General features: G+C 37.0%; 1 protein-coding gene across 3 annotated transcripts in view; it reads left to right on the top strand.

Annotated features, from left to right (window-relative positions):
• The window catches only part of Gosr1 (golgi SNAP receptor complex member 1), a 48816-nt gene that overhangs the window by 18569 nt on the left and 14309 nt on the right, over positions 1 to 15938 (top strand). The window lies entirely within an intron of this gene.

Here is a 15938-nt window from a genome sequence, read left to right on the forward strand (position 1 = left end):
ACAGATCTCAAGAGGGACGTAATCTCAACTCTACATGCTTTTTAACAGATAAATTTAACCAGCTCAAAAGTTACTGCCAATTAGGACTTTGAGCAGATTACAGGGGTTACATTTCTTTAGTAAGACTATCACTCTCAATGCTTTTGTGTATACTATACTAGTAATAACAATAGTAATTATACTGTTAATTTATGTTTTGAGTGTTCTATTACTAACATACTAAGAAGCTTTATAAAGGGTAAGTAGGCTGTGTATCAAATCTAAAAAAGAACTTTTTCTGCCATTTCTGAAGAAAATACCTAAGCACTTACGTATGTATTTTAAAACAAGTCACTGTTTCTTTGTTTTGTTTCGACTGCTTCTGGAAATTAAACTGAGCATCCTTATGCATGTTAGACAAATACTCTGCCACTGAGCTATAACCACAGCATACTACTTTGTTTTATCTTCTTGCTTTTATTTTTGTATAACTTAAGGATCAGAAAATTACTTATTTCTGAACTTAGCCTATGAGTATTTGATTTAACTTGTACCCATGATAGTGTTAGGAATAATGTTGATATTTACTACTGCATTTCATGAACTAGTTATGTCATATGAACTTAAGATACTGTCAATTCACTTGTTTTTAAAGGTCTCCACTTTAAATATCAGCTGTTAAAATCAGAACATAGAAAAAGCCGAGTGAGATAGTGTATTTCTGTAGTCCCAGCTCTGAGAAGGATTGCTTTAACCCACAAGTTTAAGACCAGCCTGGGTAATATTGAAACCCTGTCTACATACATACCACATGCACAAACAGAAGAGAGAAGAGGGAGGGAAGAGAAAAGAAAGGGAGATCTTTTATGTGTGAATGTGTGTGGTGCTGGGAATTGAATACAAGATTTTATGCATGTTAGATAAGTGCTCTGCTACAAAGCTATACCATCAGCCAATGAAAGTCTTTTTTTGTTTGTTTGTTTGGTCGTGTGGCTTGAACTCTGGGCTTGGGCGCTGTCCCTGTGCTCTTCAGCTCAAGGCTAGCGCTGTACTACTTGAGCCTCAGTGCCACTTCAGGTTTTCTGGTGGTTTATTGGAGATAAGAGTCTTAGGGACTTTGCTGCCCAGGCTGGCTTTGAACTATGATCTTCAGATCTCAGCCTCCTGAGTAGCTAGAGTAGCTACAGTCATGAGCCACCAGCGCCTGGCTCAATGAAGGTCTTTTTAGGAACCTGTACTTGCAATGTTGGAACTAATTATTCTTTCTTAATTTGCCCAATGTTACTGATTGGCACAAGGGGGCACTCTTCCCTAGAGTTTAGTTTTTAGTCATTTTCAGCTTTGGTAGTTGTTTTTATATCTGATCAAGAACACTTAAAAAAAATAAGCATTACATCCACAACTATATTAATACAGGTACAGAGTAGTTTAAGGGATATAATATTCAAAAAGTACAAAATAAATATTAGATTGTATTATGTTTGTATTATTTATTGCCAGGTGGCCAGATGTGGCAATACATGTCCGTAATCCTTATAGTTGAGAAGCTGAGGCAGCAGGATCACAAGTTTGAAGCTACTTTGAATTATATAGTAATACAGTAAAACCATTTCTCAAAGAAAAGAAAGACTAATGAAGCAGTTAGAAATGTAGTAGTTTTAGAAAGAATAATTTGAAGTTGAAAATAGTATACCAGAATGATCCTTTATGTCTAATATCCTTTATGTCATTACTTTAAAACGCATTATGCATTATATTTTATTAAAAGAATTTGCAGGAAGTTTTATATTTATTAATTATTAAAAGAAAGCATAGAATTTCATATTTGTTTTATAGGAAAAAAACTAGAACCAGGCACTGATGGCTCATGCCTGTAATCCTAGCTATTCAGGAGGCTGAGATCTGAGGATTTCAGTTCAAAACTAGCCTGGGTGGCAAAGTCTGTGGGACTTGTGTCTCCAGTTAACCACTACAAAGCCAGAAATGGAGCTGTGGCTCAAAGGGGTAGAGTGCTAGCCTTAAGCAAAAGAGCTCGGGGACAGCGTCCATGCCCTGAGTTAAAGCCCCACTACTAACCAAAGGAAGGAAGGAAGCAATTGAAGTACATGTATCTTAAGTAATTCGCTTAAGGTTATAAAAATGGTGGGAAACAGAAGTAAAACATTTTTCTTTGGCGGGGGGGGGTCTGGTCGTGGGGCCTGAACTCTGGGCCTGGGCGCTGTCCCTCAGCTCTTCAGCTCAAGGCTAGCGCTCTACCACTTGAGCCACAGCGCCACTTACAGCTTTTTTCTTTTTGCTTATGTGGTGCTGAGGAATCGAACCCAGGGCCTCAGGCATGCAAGGCAAGCACTCTACCACGGAACCATCTTCCCAGCCCTGTAAAACAATATTTTGTGTGTCTGTGCAGGTTCTGGGGCTTGAACTCAGAGCTTGGACACTTCTCTTAGCTTTTTTCACTCTCCCACTTGAGCCACAGTTCTATTCCAGCTTTTTGGTAGTTAATTGGAAATGAGAGTCTCACAAACTTTCCTGTCCAGACTAGCCTCCAATTGTGATTCTCAAAGATCAGCCTCCTGAGTAGCTAGGATTACAAGTATGAACTACCACTGCCTTGCTCACGTTTCCATTTTTGTTTCATCAAAGTACAAAGTCGACTGATATACTGTATATGTGTGTATGTATATATACATACACACAGATAGATAGATAGACAGACAGACAGACAGACAGACATTCTTGTGGGGAAGCTTTTCTTCATCCTGTACAAAGAAAAACTGAGTCAGGATGAAATTAAGTGGATTTTGACCATTTAATGAATTCCAAGAATTGTTAAGACTAAAAGCAAAGTCTTCACCTTGGCTCTCAATATTGGAACACAGACATTAAAAAAAAAAAAAAAAATCAGGGGCTGGGAAGGTGGCTCAGAGTGCTTGCCTTGCATACATGAGGCCCTGGGTTCGATTCCTCAGCACCACATAAGCAGAAAAAGCCAGAAGTGGCGCTGTGGCTCAAGTGGTAGAGTGCTAGCCTTGAGCTGAAGAGCTGAGGGACAGCGCTCAGACCTAGAGTTCAAGCCCAGGACTGGCAAAAAAAAAAAAAAAAAAAAAAAAAAAAAACAGAAAAAAAAAAATCAGTGTTTAAAAAAAAAAATTACAAACCTGGGCACCAGTGGTTCATACCTGTAATCCTAGCTACTCAGGAGCTAAGATCTGAGATTATAGTTCAAGGCCAGTCTGGGCAGAAAGTCCATGAGACTATTGTCTCCAATTAACCATCAAAAATCCACAAGTAGAGCTATGGCTCTAATGGTAGAATGCTAGCTCTGAGTTTAAGCCCCAGGACTGGCACAATAAATAAATACATAAATTAATAAATAACCAACCAACCAATACTTGCTAGGTAATATATATATATATATATATAATATATAGCCAAAATCTTAAATTATATTAAGATTTTGGCTATATATTTACAAAATAATATTAAAAGCACCCTCTGGCTTTCAGTGTTTTATTTCATTTGCTAAGTGCTCTGAGATTTTTTTCCCAAAAATTAACTTATTTAAAATAACAAAAGGTATAGATGTTCTTTATAATACTTATTTTTAAAAGTATGACTAGGGGCTGGGAATGTGTAGTGGTAGAGTGCTTGCCTAGGTGCATGAAACCCTGGGTACAATTCCTCAGTACCACATAAACAGAAAATACCACAATTAGCACTGTGGCTCAAGTGGTAGATTACTAGCCCTTAGCAAAAGAAGCTCAGGGACAGTGCTTGGACCTGAGTTCAAGCCCCAAGATGGGAAAAGAAAAAAAAAAAGTATGACTACTTCAGCAACATAAAAAGAAAATTTAAATCACTTATTAATACAGATTCTGTAACATTTTTGTTAGCCTTTTCCCATATTCTTTGTATTTTTAAATATGTAAATGCATTTGTTTCATAATATAAATTAACCATAATTCATGTAGCCATTTCCCTAATATAGGCCTTTTAGATAATTTTCAATCTTTACTATTCTACATATATCCATAGTTATTTTCTTAAAATAAATTCCCAGAATTAGATTAAAGAATACATTCATTATGTGGCCAGAGGTATAGGCAAGTGCTTACCTAGATTACTGAAGGCCCTAGTTCAATCTATAGCACCACCACCCTTCAACAAAAAAAAAAAAAAAAAAAAATGAAGCTGGGTGCCAGTGGCTCACACCTGTAATCCTAGCTACTCAGAAGGCTGAGATCTGAGGATCATGGTTCAAAGCCAGCTTGGGCAGGAAAGTCCATGAGACTCTTATCTACAATAAACCACTCAGAAAAGCGAAAGTGACGCTGTGGTTCAAGTGGTAGAGCGCTTGTCTTGAGCTGAAGAGCTGAGGGACAGCGTTCAGGCCCAGAGTTCAAGCCCCATGACCGACAAAAAAAAAAAAAAAAAGGCTGGGAAGATGGGAAGATAGCCCAGTGGTAGAGTGCTTGCCTTGCATGCTGAGGCCCTAGGTTCGATTCCTCAGCACCACATAAGCAGAAAAAGCTGGAGTGGCGCTATGGCTCAAGTGGTAGAGCTCTAGCCTTGAGCTGAAGAGCTGAGGGACAGTGCTCAGGCCCAGAGGTCAGGCCCCACAACTGACAAATAAATAAATAAATAAATAGTGAAGAATATATTCATTTTAAAAGCTTTTGATAGAGTATTATCAGATTTCCCCTTTAGTGTGTCTCAGCAATAGCATATACAGAAACACTACTGGATACCCTTAATAACACTGAGGTTTTGACCTTTCCACCCCTGTGCTGTAGAAAAAGCTTAGGACCTAGAACATGTTGGGCACATACTCTGGGATTGAGCTATATCCTTAAACCATTATTTTCATCATAGAAAACTTAGTTTAGGCAGATGATATAGGTTAATGGTAGAGTACTTGCCTCATATGCATGATGCCCTAGATTTATCAATCCCCAATATCACCAGAGAGAGACAGACAGACAGAGGGATAGAGAGACAGAGAGAAAAGCAAAAGATAAAAAGCAAACTGAAGTTTAATAACCAGGCAGGGCTGGGAAGATAGCTCACTGGTAGAATGCTTGCCTTGCATACATGAGGCCCTGGGTTTGATTCCTCAGCACCATATAAGCAGAAGAAACCAGAAGTGGTGCTGTGGTTCAAGCAGTAGAGTGGTAGTCTTGAGTTAAGAGCTGAGGGCCAGTACCCAGGCCCAGAGTTCAGCCCCCACGACCAACAAAAAAAAAACAACCACCAGGCAAAAGAAACCTAAAGAAGTGATAATTTACCTAAAAAGCTAGGCAAAGGATATATGAAAATAATCTTTTTACAATTTTTCTGTAGGTCTAAAATTATTTCAAAATAAGAATAACATTAAAAAGTTAGCTTTTCCAACTCCAGTACAATTATCAACTAGCAAATTAAAAGTGGCACAAAATACTAACTAAACTACATTTTATTTACAAGTTTTCCATTAATGTCCTTTTGTATATTTCAAGATCCACTTCAGACTCCCATATTCCACTTAGTTATCATGCTTTCTTAGTCCCCTCCAGTTTATGACAAAACTTCCTGACTTTAATTTGTCAGGAGAAAACATCAGACAGTCCTTAATTGGGAAGTGGTTTGCCAGAATACCCAATTTGGAAAGAAAACTACCCAGTATTGCCTTTCTTGGAGCATTTTATCAAGACACAGAGCATGTTCATGTGTCTTATTAAAACTGATAACCTGGGGCTGGGAAGGTGGCTCAGTGGTAGAGCGCTTGCCTTGCATGCCTGAGGCCCTGGGTTCGATTCCTCAGCACCACATAAGCAAAAAGAAAAAAAAAAGCCGGAAGTGGCGCTGTGGCTCAAGTGGTAGAGCACTAGCCTTGAGCTGAAGAGCTGAGGGACAGTGCCCAGGCCCAGAGTTCAGGCCCCATGACCGGACCAAAAAAAAAAAAAAAAAAAAAACTGATAACCTAAATTTCTTGGCCAATTTTCTCCATTATGGTGTTTGCCTGCTGTGGATTTACTGTTCTTATTGGTTCTTTTAACAATTGTAATTCTGTAAGAAAGAGCTGCTTTTTAACCATTTATTTTATTCATGTTATTTATATCAGCATAGACTTATAGATAACTGAATTTTAATTAAGCTCTATAATTTGTGTGTGTGTGTGTGTGTGTAGCGATTAAATTCAAGGCCTCCTAGGTAAGCTGGAATACTGTAATTATTTTCTTGTTCACCATGTTCATATTTGCTATTGGAAGCTCATTTAGGTTGGCTTCTGTCATTTGACATACTTCACTCTTCTTTGAGTTACTTTCTGGTCATAGCTTGTCTTATATTTCTCCTGCCTCCATTCTGCAGTTAACCCCTTCTCTAGGGAAACTTGTTGCCTTGTATTGGACAATATACTCAGAAACTAAGATCTGGGTGCTAGGTAAGTTTATTGCTGTTGAGGCCATTGTCTTTAGATGGTGGATTTTGTTAAAATTGTTTTATCAGCCAGGTGCCAGTGACTTATGCCTGTAATCCTAGCTATTCAGGAGGCTGAAATCTGAGGATCACAGTTAGAAGCCAGCCCAAGGAAAAAAGTCCATGAGATTCTTTTATCATGAATAAGGCTGAATTTTTCGTATCTCTTTTTTTTTTTTTTTCACCTGTGGGGGATGAGTTGTTTTTCTCCTTTGTAACTGTAATGCATTAAACAGTCTTTAATTCCTAGAACAAACCCCACTTGATCGTGATATATTTAACATTTTCTGTATATATTACTGTTAAGGATTTTCCTCATCCTTATGGGAAGTCTGTATTTTCTATACTTGAGATATCTTTGTCTGGTTTTAGTGTAAGTGTAATCCTGGCTTCATTAAATGAGTTGAGAATTATCTTCTTGTATTTTCTCAGAGTTTATGTGGGCTTGATGTTATTTCTTTCTAAATGCATGTTATAATTTACCAATGAATTTTTCTCAACCTGGAATTTTCTTTGTGGCAAGATTTTTACATTACAAATTTTAGGATTTTGTATTTTTTGTATTTAGAGGACTGTTAGTCTACGTGGATTTATCCCTAGGCCAGTAGATAGCTTACTGTAATTGGCTCAGCTTGAGTCAGAAATCCATCCTGTGGCAAGGAGATTTGCAGTCTGTTACCAGAAGAGAATGAGACATGTTCAGGACTCCAGGGAACTTATCAGCCAACTGGTTGTATCAATTTCAATTTACTGCTCTCTCTCCTATACCCCAAACCATAGACATAGAAATAAATACTGTGGCTAAGCAAAATCTTTTTTTTCTAACGTATTTATTGAAATGTGCTTTTACTTTAATCTTCCCTTCATTCTTTATTCCCTCCACCAATGAATTATGAATTTTTTATGGGCCTGTAGGGCTCTGCCTGATCAACCTACTGCCTGGATACCTAAATTCATTGCTTCATCCATTTCAGTCTCCTCTTGTCTCCTAGATACCAGCCATGTTAGCCTCTGTCTCCCTTCACAACCACATTAAACTTGTCCCTTTTCAGTCTCTGTGCATTTACCTCTTTAGAATACTCTTCTCTTACTTCCCATCTACTTTGTTCATTCATATCGTTATGGTCTAAGCTTATTTATTACCTCCTCAAAGGTAACTAACTCTCATCTCAAATAGATCCTCCCTTGTTGTTGTTTAACAAAGCACTTTTTTTGGGGGGGTGGTGGCAGTGCTTGGGGAAGAGAGTAGGTGCTGGTCCTGGGGCTTGTACTCATAGACTGAGCACGGCCCCTGAGCTTTTCTACTCAAGGCTAGTGCTTAATACTCTACCACCTTGAACCACAGCTCCCTTACCAGCTTTTTTTGTTCACTAATTGGAGATAAGAGTCTCATGGGCTTTCTTGTTCAAGCTTGCTTTGAACCGTGATCCTCAGCTCTCAACCTCTTGAGTAGCTAGGCTTACGGGTATGAACCACCAGTACTCAGCAATAAAGCACTTTTTAAAAATTCACTCTTAAATGGGGCTGGGAAGGTGGCTCAGTGGTAGAGCGCTTGCCTTGCATGCATGAGGCCCTGGGTTCCATTCCCCAGCACCACATAAGCAAAAAGAAAAAAGCCGGAAGTGGCGCTGTGGCTCAAGTGGTAGAGCGCTAGCCTTGAGCTGAAGAGCTGAGGGACAGTGCCAAGCTCAGAGTTCAGGCCCCACGACCAGACCCCCCCCAAAAAAAGTTCACTCTTAAGTATTTTTGACAGTCCATAACAACTTGTTCTTTTTAATTTTTTAGTATTTGACTCTCCTTGAATATAAGCTTCAAGAATAAGGACTTAATTACTAGAATTATTGAATCTCCAGTTCCTGTTGAACTATAGATATTTTATATCTAATTGTTTTATGAAACAATAGACAAACAATGTAGAGCCCCAGTGTAGAAAAGCTGTTTTCTTCACTCACTCACCAAATATTTACAGTTCACAAAGTGTGCATGTGCACACACGCACACACATACACAAACACTTGTGCATGTGAAATCTAATTTTGATGATTGTAGGGATTATTGTAACAAATTACCTTTTGCTTTGCAAAACAAATTCTCCATGAAGTTCCTTTTATTTATTTATTTTTTATTTAATTTATTTTTAATTTTTTGGTCAATCGTGGGGCTTGAACTCTGGGCTTGGGCGCTATCCCTCAGCTCTTCAGCTCAAGGTGAGTGCTCTACTGCTTGAGCCACAGCACCACTTGAAATTCCTTTTAAATTTTTAAATTATTGTAATAGTCTTTGGGAAGCATCTCTTATTTACAGATGAGGAAACAAGATTCATACAGGATGTAGGCCACAGTCTCATAACTATTTAATAGCATAGCTCATACTAAATACAATTTCCTAACCTATTTCCATATTTGTCTCACATCACACTGCCTTCCCTATGAGTTGCTTCTTTTCATTGTGTTAAGGAACCAGTTTAGCATAGGTTGTTTGTTTTTTTACATTTAACCTAGTTTTATTCATGCTTACCTTGGGATGAGGAATAGGTCATTTAGTAGAAACTTACAAGTAAAGACTACAAATGTTTTCATGAACTACTCTAAAAGTACCATAATGATTGATGTACCTTAATTACTTCCAAGCATGACATGGATTTTGCTGAGAATTAAAATACCAGTAACTTTTCATTTCTTTTAAAAATAAGTGACCTGGCTTCTGTCATATTTTAAAAATATTTCATATTTTTAAGATGGAATAATATCTGTCCCCCTGTGTTGTATGATTATGAGAGTGAATGGCTATAGGATTAAGTAACTTTAGAATAATAAAGCACTCTGAAAATGTAATTTGTTTCAGTTAAATTTTCAGTTGTACAACTCTTATGTAAAGCAAGTTATTCCTCAACAGATTACAAGACTTAGCTGAAAGTTTTATATTTTTAATTTATTGACTGTTTAACATAAGATTATTCTTAGTATAATGAAATTCTAATTGTGTGAATGGACCATGACTATATAAAGGACCTTTATAAGCAGTGCGTTTTTTCCTTAGAAGTTTTTTCTATGTTTATATGTAATTGTTTAATAGGTATTGTATGATTCCTATTAAATACTAATCAGGCTTAATATCTATAAATGGAATTATAGACTCTTTGCAGTAAAAGATTTACATTAGATTTCTCAACTCTTTATGAATGCTTATGATTTACGACATGTAGTTTTGTTGAGATATTGTCTTGAATGTTTTATGCTGTGGAACTGGTGTTGAGGAAATTGCCTGGCCAATAAGTAAGCCTCACTCCCATTTGGACAGCAGTATTTGTGCTTCAACCTTACTCCATACTTCTTACTATCTCCATGGTAACTACCTTGAAATTATACACACACGACATACATATTCTTTGTATTACATTACTCCAAGAAGAAAAAAAGAACATGATAAAGGTAATGGTAGTGAAGTGATCTCAGACAGCAATGTTCTAAAGTTGGAAGTTGGAAAGTGTAAGAAAGAAATTATAACTTTTTCAAACTATAGATTTGAAATATACAGCCATCTTTTATTTTTTGTTTGTTTGTTTGATTTTGTTTTTGTCGGTCATGGGTTGAACTCTGGGCCCTGGGCACTGTCCCTGAGCTCTTCAGTTCAAGGCTAGCACGCTACCACTTGAGCCACAGCGCCACTTCCAGTTTTCTGGTGGTTAATTGGAGATAAGAATCTCACGGACTTTCCTGCTTGGGCTGGCTTTGAACCTCAATCCTCAGATCTCAGCCTCCTGAGTAGCTAGGCACAAGCATGAGCCACTGGTCTGGCATCCATCATTTCTTTTTCCTCCTTCCCTCTCCCCCTCTCTTCCCCATGGTGCTTTTGTTTGAATTTGGCCTTTTACTTACTAGGCAGGCAATCTTACCACTTAAGCCACATACCTAGCCCTTTTTGTTTTAGGTATTTTTCAGGTAGTGTCTCAAGTTTTTGCCCAGGCCAGCCTTGGATCCTTACATTCCTATTTATACCTCCCGCGTAGCTAGGCTGACAGAAATGTATCACCATGTATATAGCTTATTGATTGAGATGAAGTCTTAGTTTTTGTTTAGGCTGGCTTTGAACTTCAACCCTCTCAATTTCTACCTCCCTAATAGCTGGAATAATAGGTATGAACCATTGTGCCTGATTTTGAGATATATGCCAGGAATTATTTATATATAGTAGAAAACTGAAGTTTTAGCTTATGAGAACTGGTAGCATAATAGTTGGTAAAGCAAAATGACATAGTTAGGAACTTTAATACTGCACTTTAGTTCAGTACCAAAATCAAGTCTACTTCAGTTAGTGCCTAACTTTGTTAATAAGACTGGAGGAGAAAGTATTCTGCCATAGTGAGGTGTAATGTGACATTTTTGTCTCCCCAGTAGTGTTATGTGATATGATATATGGTCTGATGTGACATGACACAATATGTTTCCTTCCTCCATGGAAATTTACAAAGGCTATTCCAGTGTTAACCCTGGTGTATATACTTCATCAATACAAGAAGACTTTGGGGTTGAAGCATGGCTCAAATGCAGAGTTCTGAGTTCAAACCCAAATACTGAAGAAAAAAAAAAGTATTTGTTAGTCATGTATTCATTCACCAGGCATTTAATGAGTGTTTCATGTGTGTTAGGTATTATACTAGACACTGGGGAATCCAAGATACATCAGATTCAGTCTCTACCCCTGGGAAGTCATTCCAGTTAGAGAAATAGTAAACAATTAAGTATGATGGTCTATGAGATACTGTATTTTTTCAGAAATACTGTTAGATTATATGGAAGACATTTAAGATTTTTTGCTTTCAGTGAATAACAATGTCTAGAATACCTTAAGTGCTTATTATATTTTAGATGAATTGATGAAGAGTAAAGAGGAATTGATTGTGCCTGTGTGTTTGTGTGGGATAGGGGATGTTTCATATGACTTTTGAACTGAACTTTGCAATGTGTAAGTTATTTATGTTGAGAACTAGGGAAGGAGATTCCAAAGAGAGCCTGTGAGGCATTAAAAAACCTTGATCTAGATCGATTGTGTATCTGTAGGCTTCTGCAGAGTACAAGATTCTTTTGTTTATATTATCTCTTTTGAGCCATGGGGTGAATTATACAGCGAAATCCTCAAGCCTTGGTCAGAAGCCAGGTTCTAAGATGTAAGAAAAATTATAATGAGTTGATCAGTTTTAGTAATTGATACATGAGGAAATTTTTTAAGAACTCCATTGTTACTATAAAAGTGATATGCAAAGGAGGGAATTTTTTTAAGGGCTTCAGACACTGATTAGAAAACACTTAGTATTTCATAGAATTTTTATTGTTCAGGATTTTCAGTACATTTGTCTACTAGACAATAAATGGAAACTAAATTCCACATTCTTTCTTTTTTTTTTTTTTTGGTCCAGTTGTGGGGCCTGAACTCTGGGCCTGAGCACTGTCCCTCAGCTCTTCAGCTCAAGGCTAGTGCCCTACCACTTGAGCCACAGCGCCACTTCTGGCTTTTTTCTTTTTGCTTATGTGGTGCTGAGGAATCGAACCCAGGGCCTCAGGCATGCAAGACAAGTGCTCTACCACTGAGCCAACTTCCCAACCCCTCCACATTCTTTCTTAAGCTTTCTGTTTCTGCTGTAGTTAATCAAGTTTGTTGACTTTAATTTTATAAAATGATTGCTTAAAATTCCTTGTGTGTGACAGCTATAACTACTTTGCCACATGTGTGGTTAAGCTAGTGTTAGTATCTTCTTCATATAAAATGAAGGTCCAATCTGTGAGCATGACTCCTGCACATTGGCTGGTATATATTGTATTTTGAAATATGCTCTGCAGTGTATTTTCAGACTAAAAGGTATAAGGGTTTAAAAGAAGAAACACTTTTTTCCAAAGGGTGGACTTTTTGTAACTTTAATTTTTCTTAGGTTATTTTTCTTTTCAGGTTAATCCAGAAAACACTGTTTTACTGCAATTCAGATTGTGCTATAAAATTACCATCATCTATCTTCAGATCTTGTAAAAATGTGAAATACTTTTTTAATTTTTACATTTCTTTTCAGGTAGAAAATTACTTACTAAATTAGAAATATATTTCCACAGAACACTTTTTCAGTTTTTCTGAATGCTGCTGCTTAAGTTGTATATACTTAAGGTGTAAAGCTTTGTATTTAGTCTAAATTGATTTTTTTTTTATGGTTGTCATTTGGCAAATTGGCCAACTTTTTTTTTGTTGTTTGGTTGGTTGTGGTTTGGGGTTGAGGGGCACTGTCCCCTCAACTCTTCAGCTCATGGTGAGCATTCTACCACTTAAGCCACAGTGCCACTTCCAGTTTTCTGGTGATTAGTTGGAGATGAGAGTCTCACAGACTTTTCCTGCCTGGGGTGGCTTTGAACCACGATCCTCAGATCTCAGCCTCCTGAGTAGCTAGGATTATAAGCATGAGCCACCAGCGCCTGGCTTGGCCAGCATTTTGTTTTTTTAATTTTTAACTTCTTTGTTAATTGCTTACAGTTGTAAGATATAATACAAGGAATTCCATGTATTCTTTACCAGTTTTCTCCAATGATAACAACTTGCAAAATTAAAATACAGTATCACAAACAGTATACTGACGTTAATATAATCAAAATAAAGAGCATTTCTGTTACCACAAAGATCCTTGTTATACCCTTCAGTAAACAGTATGTGTCCCTCATACCTCTACCCTCTGCATTAGCCCTTTACAACCACTGATGTAGCCACCATTCCTGTCATAATTGCACTTCAGTAATACTATATATGTGTGAAATATACCACAAATAAACTTTTAAGATTGACTGTTTTGTTCTTTTTGTTGAGATAGGGGTTCGCTTTGTTGCCCTGGTTGACCTCAAACTCCTGGGCTTAAGCAGTCTTCCTACCTCATCGCTTAGAGTAGTAAGAGTAGCACTTTTCACTTGCTGTAATTCTCTGGAAATTCAGTGGGGTTATTGCATGTATCAGTAGCTCATCTCTCTTCCTGAGTCGTACTGTGTCATGGATAGACCGTGTGTCTTGTTTAACAGTCCACCCATTAAAGGACATCTGGATTGTTTCTTGTTTTTGCTATTACAAATAAAGTTGTTGTAAACATCTGTGTATAGGTTTTATGTGAACCTAAGTTCATTTCTGAGATAAATGCCTAGGATAGGATTGTTGGTGGTTGTGTGTTTACTCTTTTAAGGAATTGAAACAGCAAAACTTTTTCATAGTGGAGTCTCACTAGTAATACAAAAAAGAAACTAGTTTTTCCCTATCTTCATCAATATTTGGTGGTGGAATTTTTTTTTTTTTATTCCTACAGTGCTGGGAGTCAAACCCAGGGCGTTATGTGATAGGCAGGCATTCTTCCACTGAGATACATTGCCAACCTACTTATTTTTTTGTTTTAGCTATTTGGTAGGTGTATGGTGATAACTCATTGTAGTTTAATTTGCATCTCTCTAATAACTAATGATATCGAGCATCTTTCCATATGCTTATTTTCTATCTGCATATCTTCACTGAAATATCTCGTGTCTTTTTTTTTTTGGTCGGTCGTAGGGCCTGAACTCTGGGCCTGGGCGCTGTCCCTCAGCTCTTCAGCTCAAGGCTAACACTCTACTACTTGAGCCACAGCACCACTTCCGGTTTTCTAGAGGTTTATTGGAGATAAGAGTCTCACAGACTTTCCTGCGGGCTGGCTTTCAACTGTGATCCTCAGATCTCAGTCTCCTGAGTAGCTAGGATTACAGGCGTGAGCCACCAGCACCTGGCTTCTAGAACTTCGTGTCTTTTACCTGTATTCTAGTTGTTGTTGTTTTTAGCCATATTCTAGGTGCCTAGTCCTTTGTTAGATATATGTGGTTTATAAGTATTTTCTCCTCATAACAGGATTGTTCTTTGAGTCTTTCTGGAGTAGAGATAAGAGCTAGTCTAGACATAGAGAACAACAGAGTGATTTTTGAGGGGAAAAAAAGGGAAAAACAACTGCTATTTATTGAAATATCAAGAGCCAAGTGTCTTAAGTCAGACTGCTTGAGTTTGAGTCCTAGCTCTGTTGGATAATAACTATAGGCCTCTTGGAAAAGTTAGCTTTCTGTTCCAAATCACAGTTTTCTTTTTGTAAATTAAAATGGTAGAATCAACCTCAGATAATTTTGGAAGGATTAAGTTAAAATAGGCATTTAGGATATTGCTCCTCATAAGCCAGTGTTAGCTGTCGTTATTCTTAACATAAGTATCAAATTAATAGCTTATCTGCTCTTTTGTACTTAATTTGTTTCTTTGGTTTTATCTTCCATAAGACCATTAGCACAAAACTAGTTTGTTGAACTTAACAATAGAATTACTTTTTTTATTATTATACTGTCTGGATTTTAAAATGTCTTATTTTTATGTCCATCCACTGTGAACAAGGCACTATTAACCTAAGCTAATCACTCAGGCTTTTGTGACCTTGTGGCCACTTTACCTTAATAGCTGTTCATCTGTGGTTCTCTGTCTCATTTAAGGTCTACTGCCTCATTTCTTTACCCCTCTCTGACCCAGTAGCCTCCAAAGGCATTTCTGTACACATTTACTAAAAGAATAATACTTAACAATAGATTTCACCAGAATAGTGGATTCAGCTAGAATTCCACTATCTATGCTTTGATTTAAAATCTATTCTACAATAATAGCAAATGAATACCTACTGATTACTATTGCTGGGGACTGATGTAATCATTACATAGATAAACTGCTTTAATTCTCTAAACATGTAGGTTCTATTAAGATTGCTAGCTTATAGATGAGAAAACTGAGTCAGAGAAACTTGTCTACTAATGAGTGGTCAAGTTAGGATCTTAACAGTCACATCTTACAAATTTAAAATTCTTAATCACAGAATTTATGCAAGGTATTTATGATACTTATCTTTGTTCCTTAATGCAAGCAGTAACTTGGATTTTATAGCCCATTAACTTGATAATATAATTTGAACTTATTTGATAGAATTAGAGATTCTTTTGGGAAAAAGTAGTTAGGGGAAAAATGAAATTGCCTCCTATGTATCTTGCAATGTGCCACGTAAATCCAGATGTCTAGAAGCTTACTTTGACCAAATTTATGCTCCTGAAATGGCTTGTTTCTTTCTTTCCTCCAGTGTGTGGCACTTAAAGGTGTACAATTCTAAAATTTAACAAGCTGAAATTTGATTTCCAAAACACTCTCCAGAAAAGGAAGAAACTTTAAAATGTAAATAATTACTACTTACAGGTTATCACTCCTGTATTCGCCTCTCCTGTCTCAACAAGTTAGTTGTAATTCTTGTTTTGAGTAGATGGTGGTGACAACTCTGAGCTATATAGACTAAAGAACTTTTATTTCTTTATGTTGTCATTAAAACTGCTCTGACTTTAATAATCAGGTACCTCTGTGGGGAAAGATTTAAGTAACCAAATAAAAGCAAGATGTAAATTATATTCATGTGGAGAGATTAATTTCAGAGTCCAGAATTTTCT

Source organism: Dipodomys merriami, unplaced genomic scaffold (genome assembly GCF_024711535.1).
Source record: "Dipodomys merriami isolate MVZ:Mamm:240054 unplaced genomic scaffold, mDipMer1.0.p SCAF_19, whole genome shotgun sequence".
NCBI lineage: Eukaryota > Metazoa > Chordata > Mammalia > Rodentia > Heteromyidae > Dipodomys > Dipodomys merriami.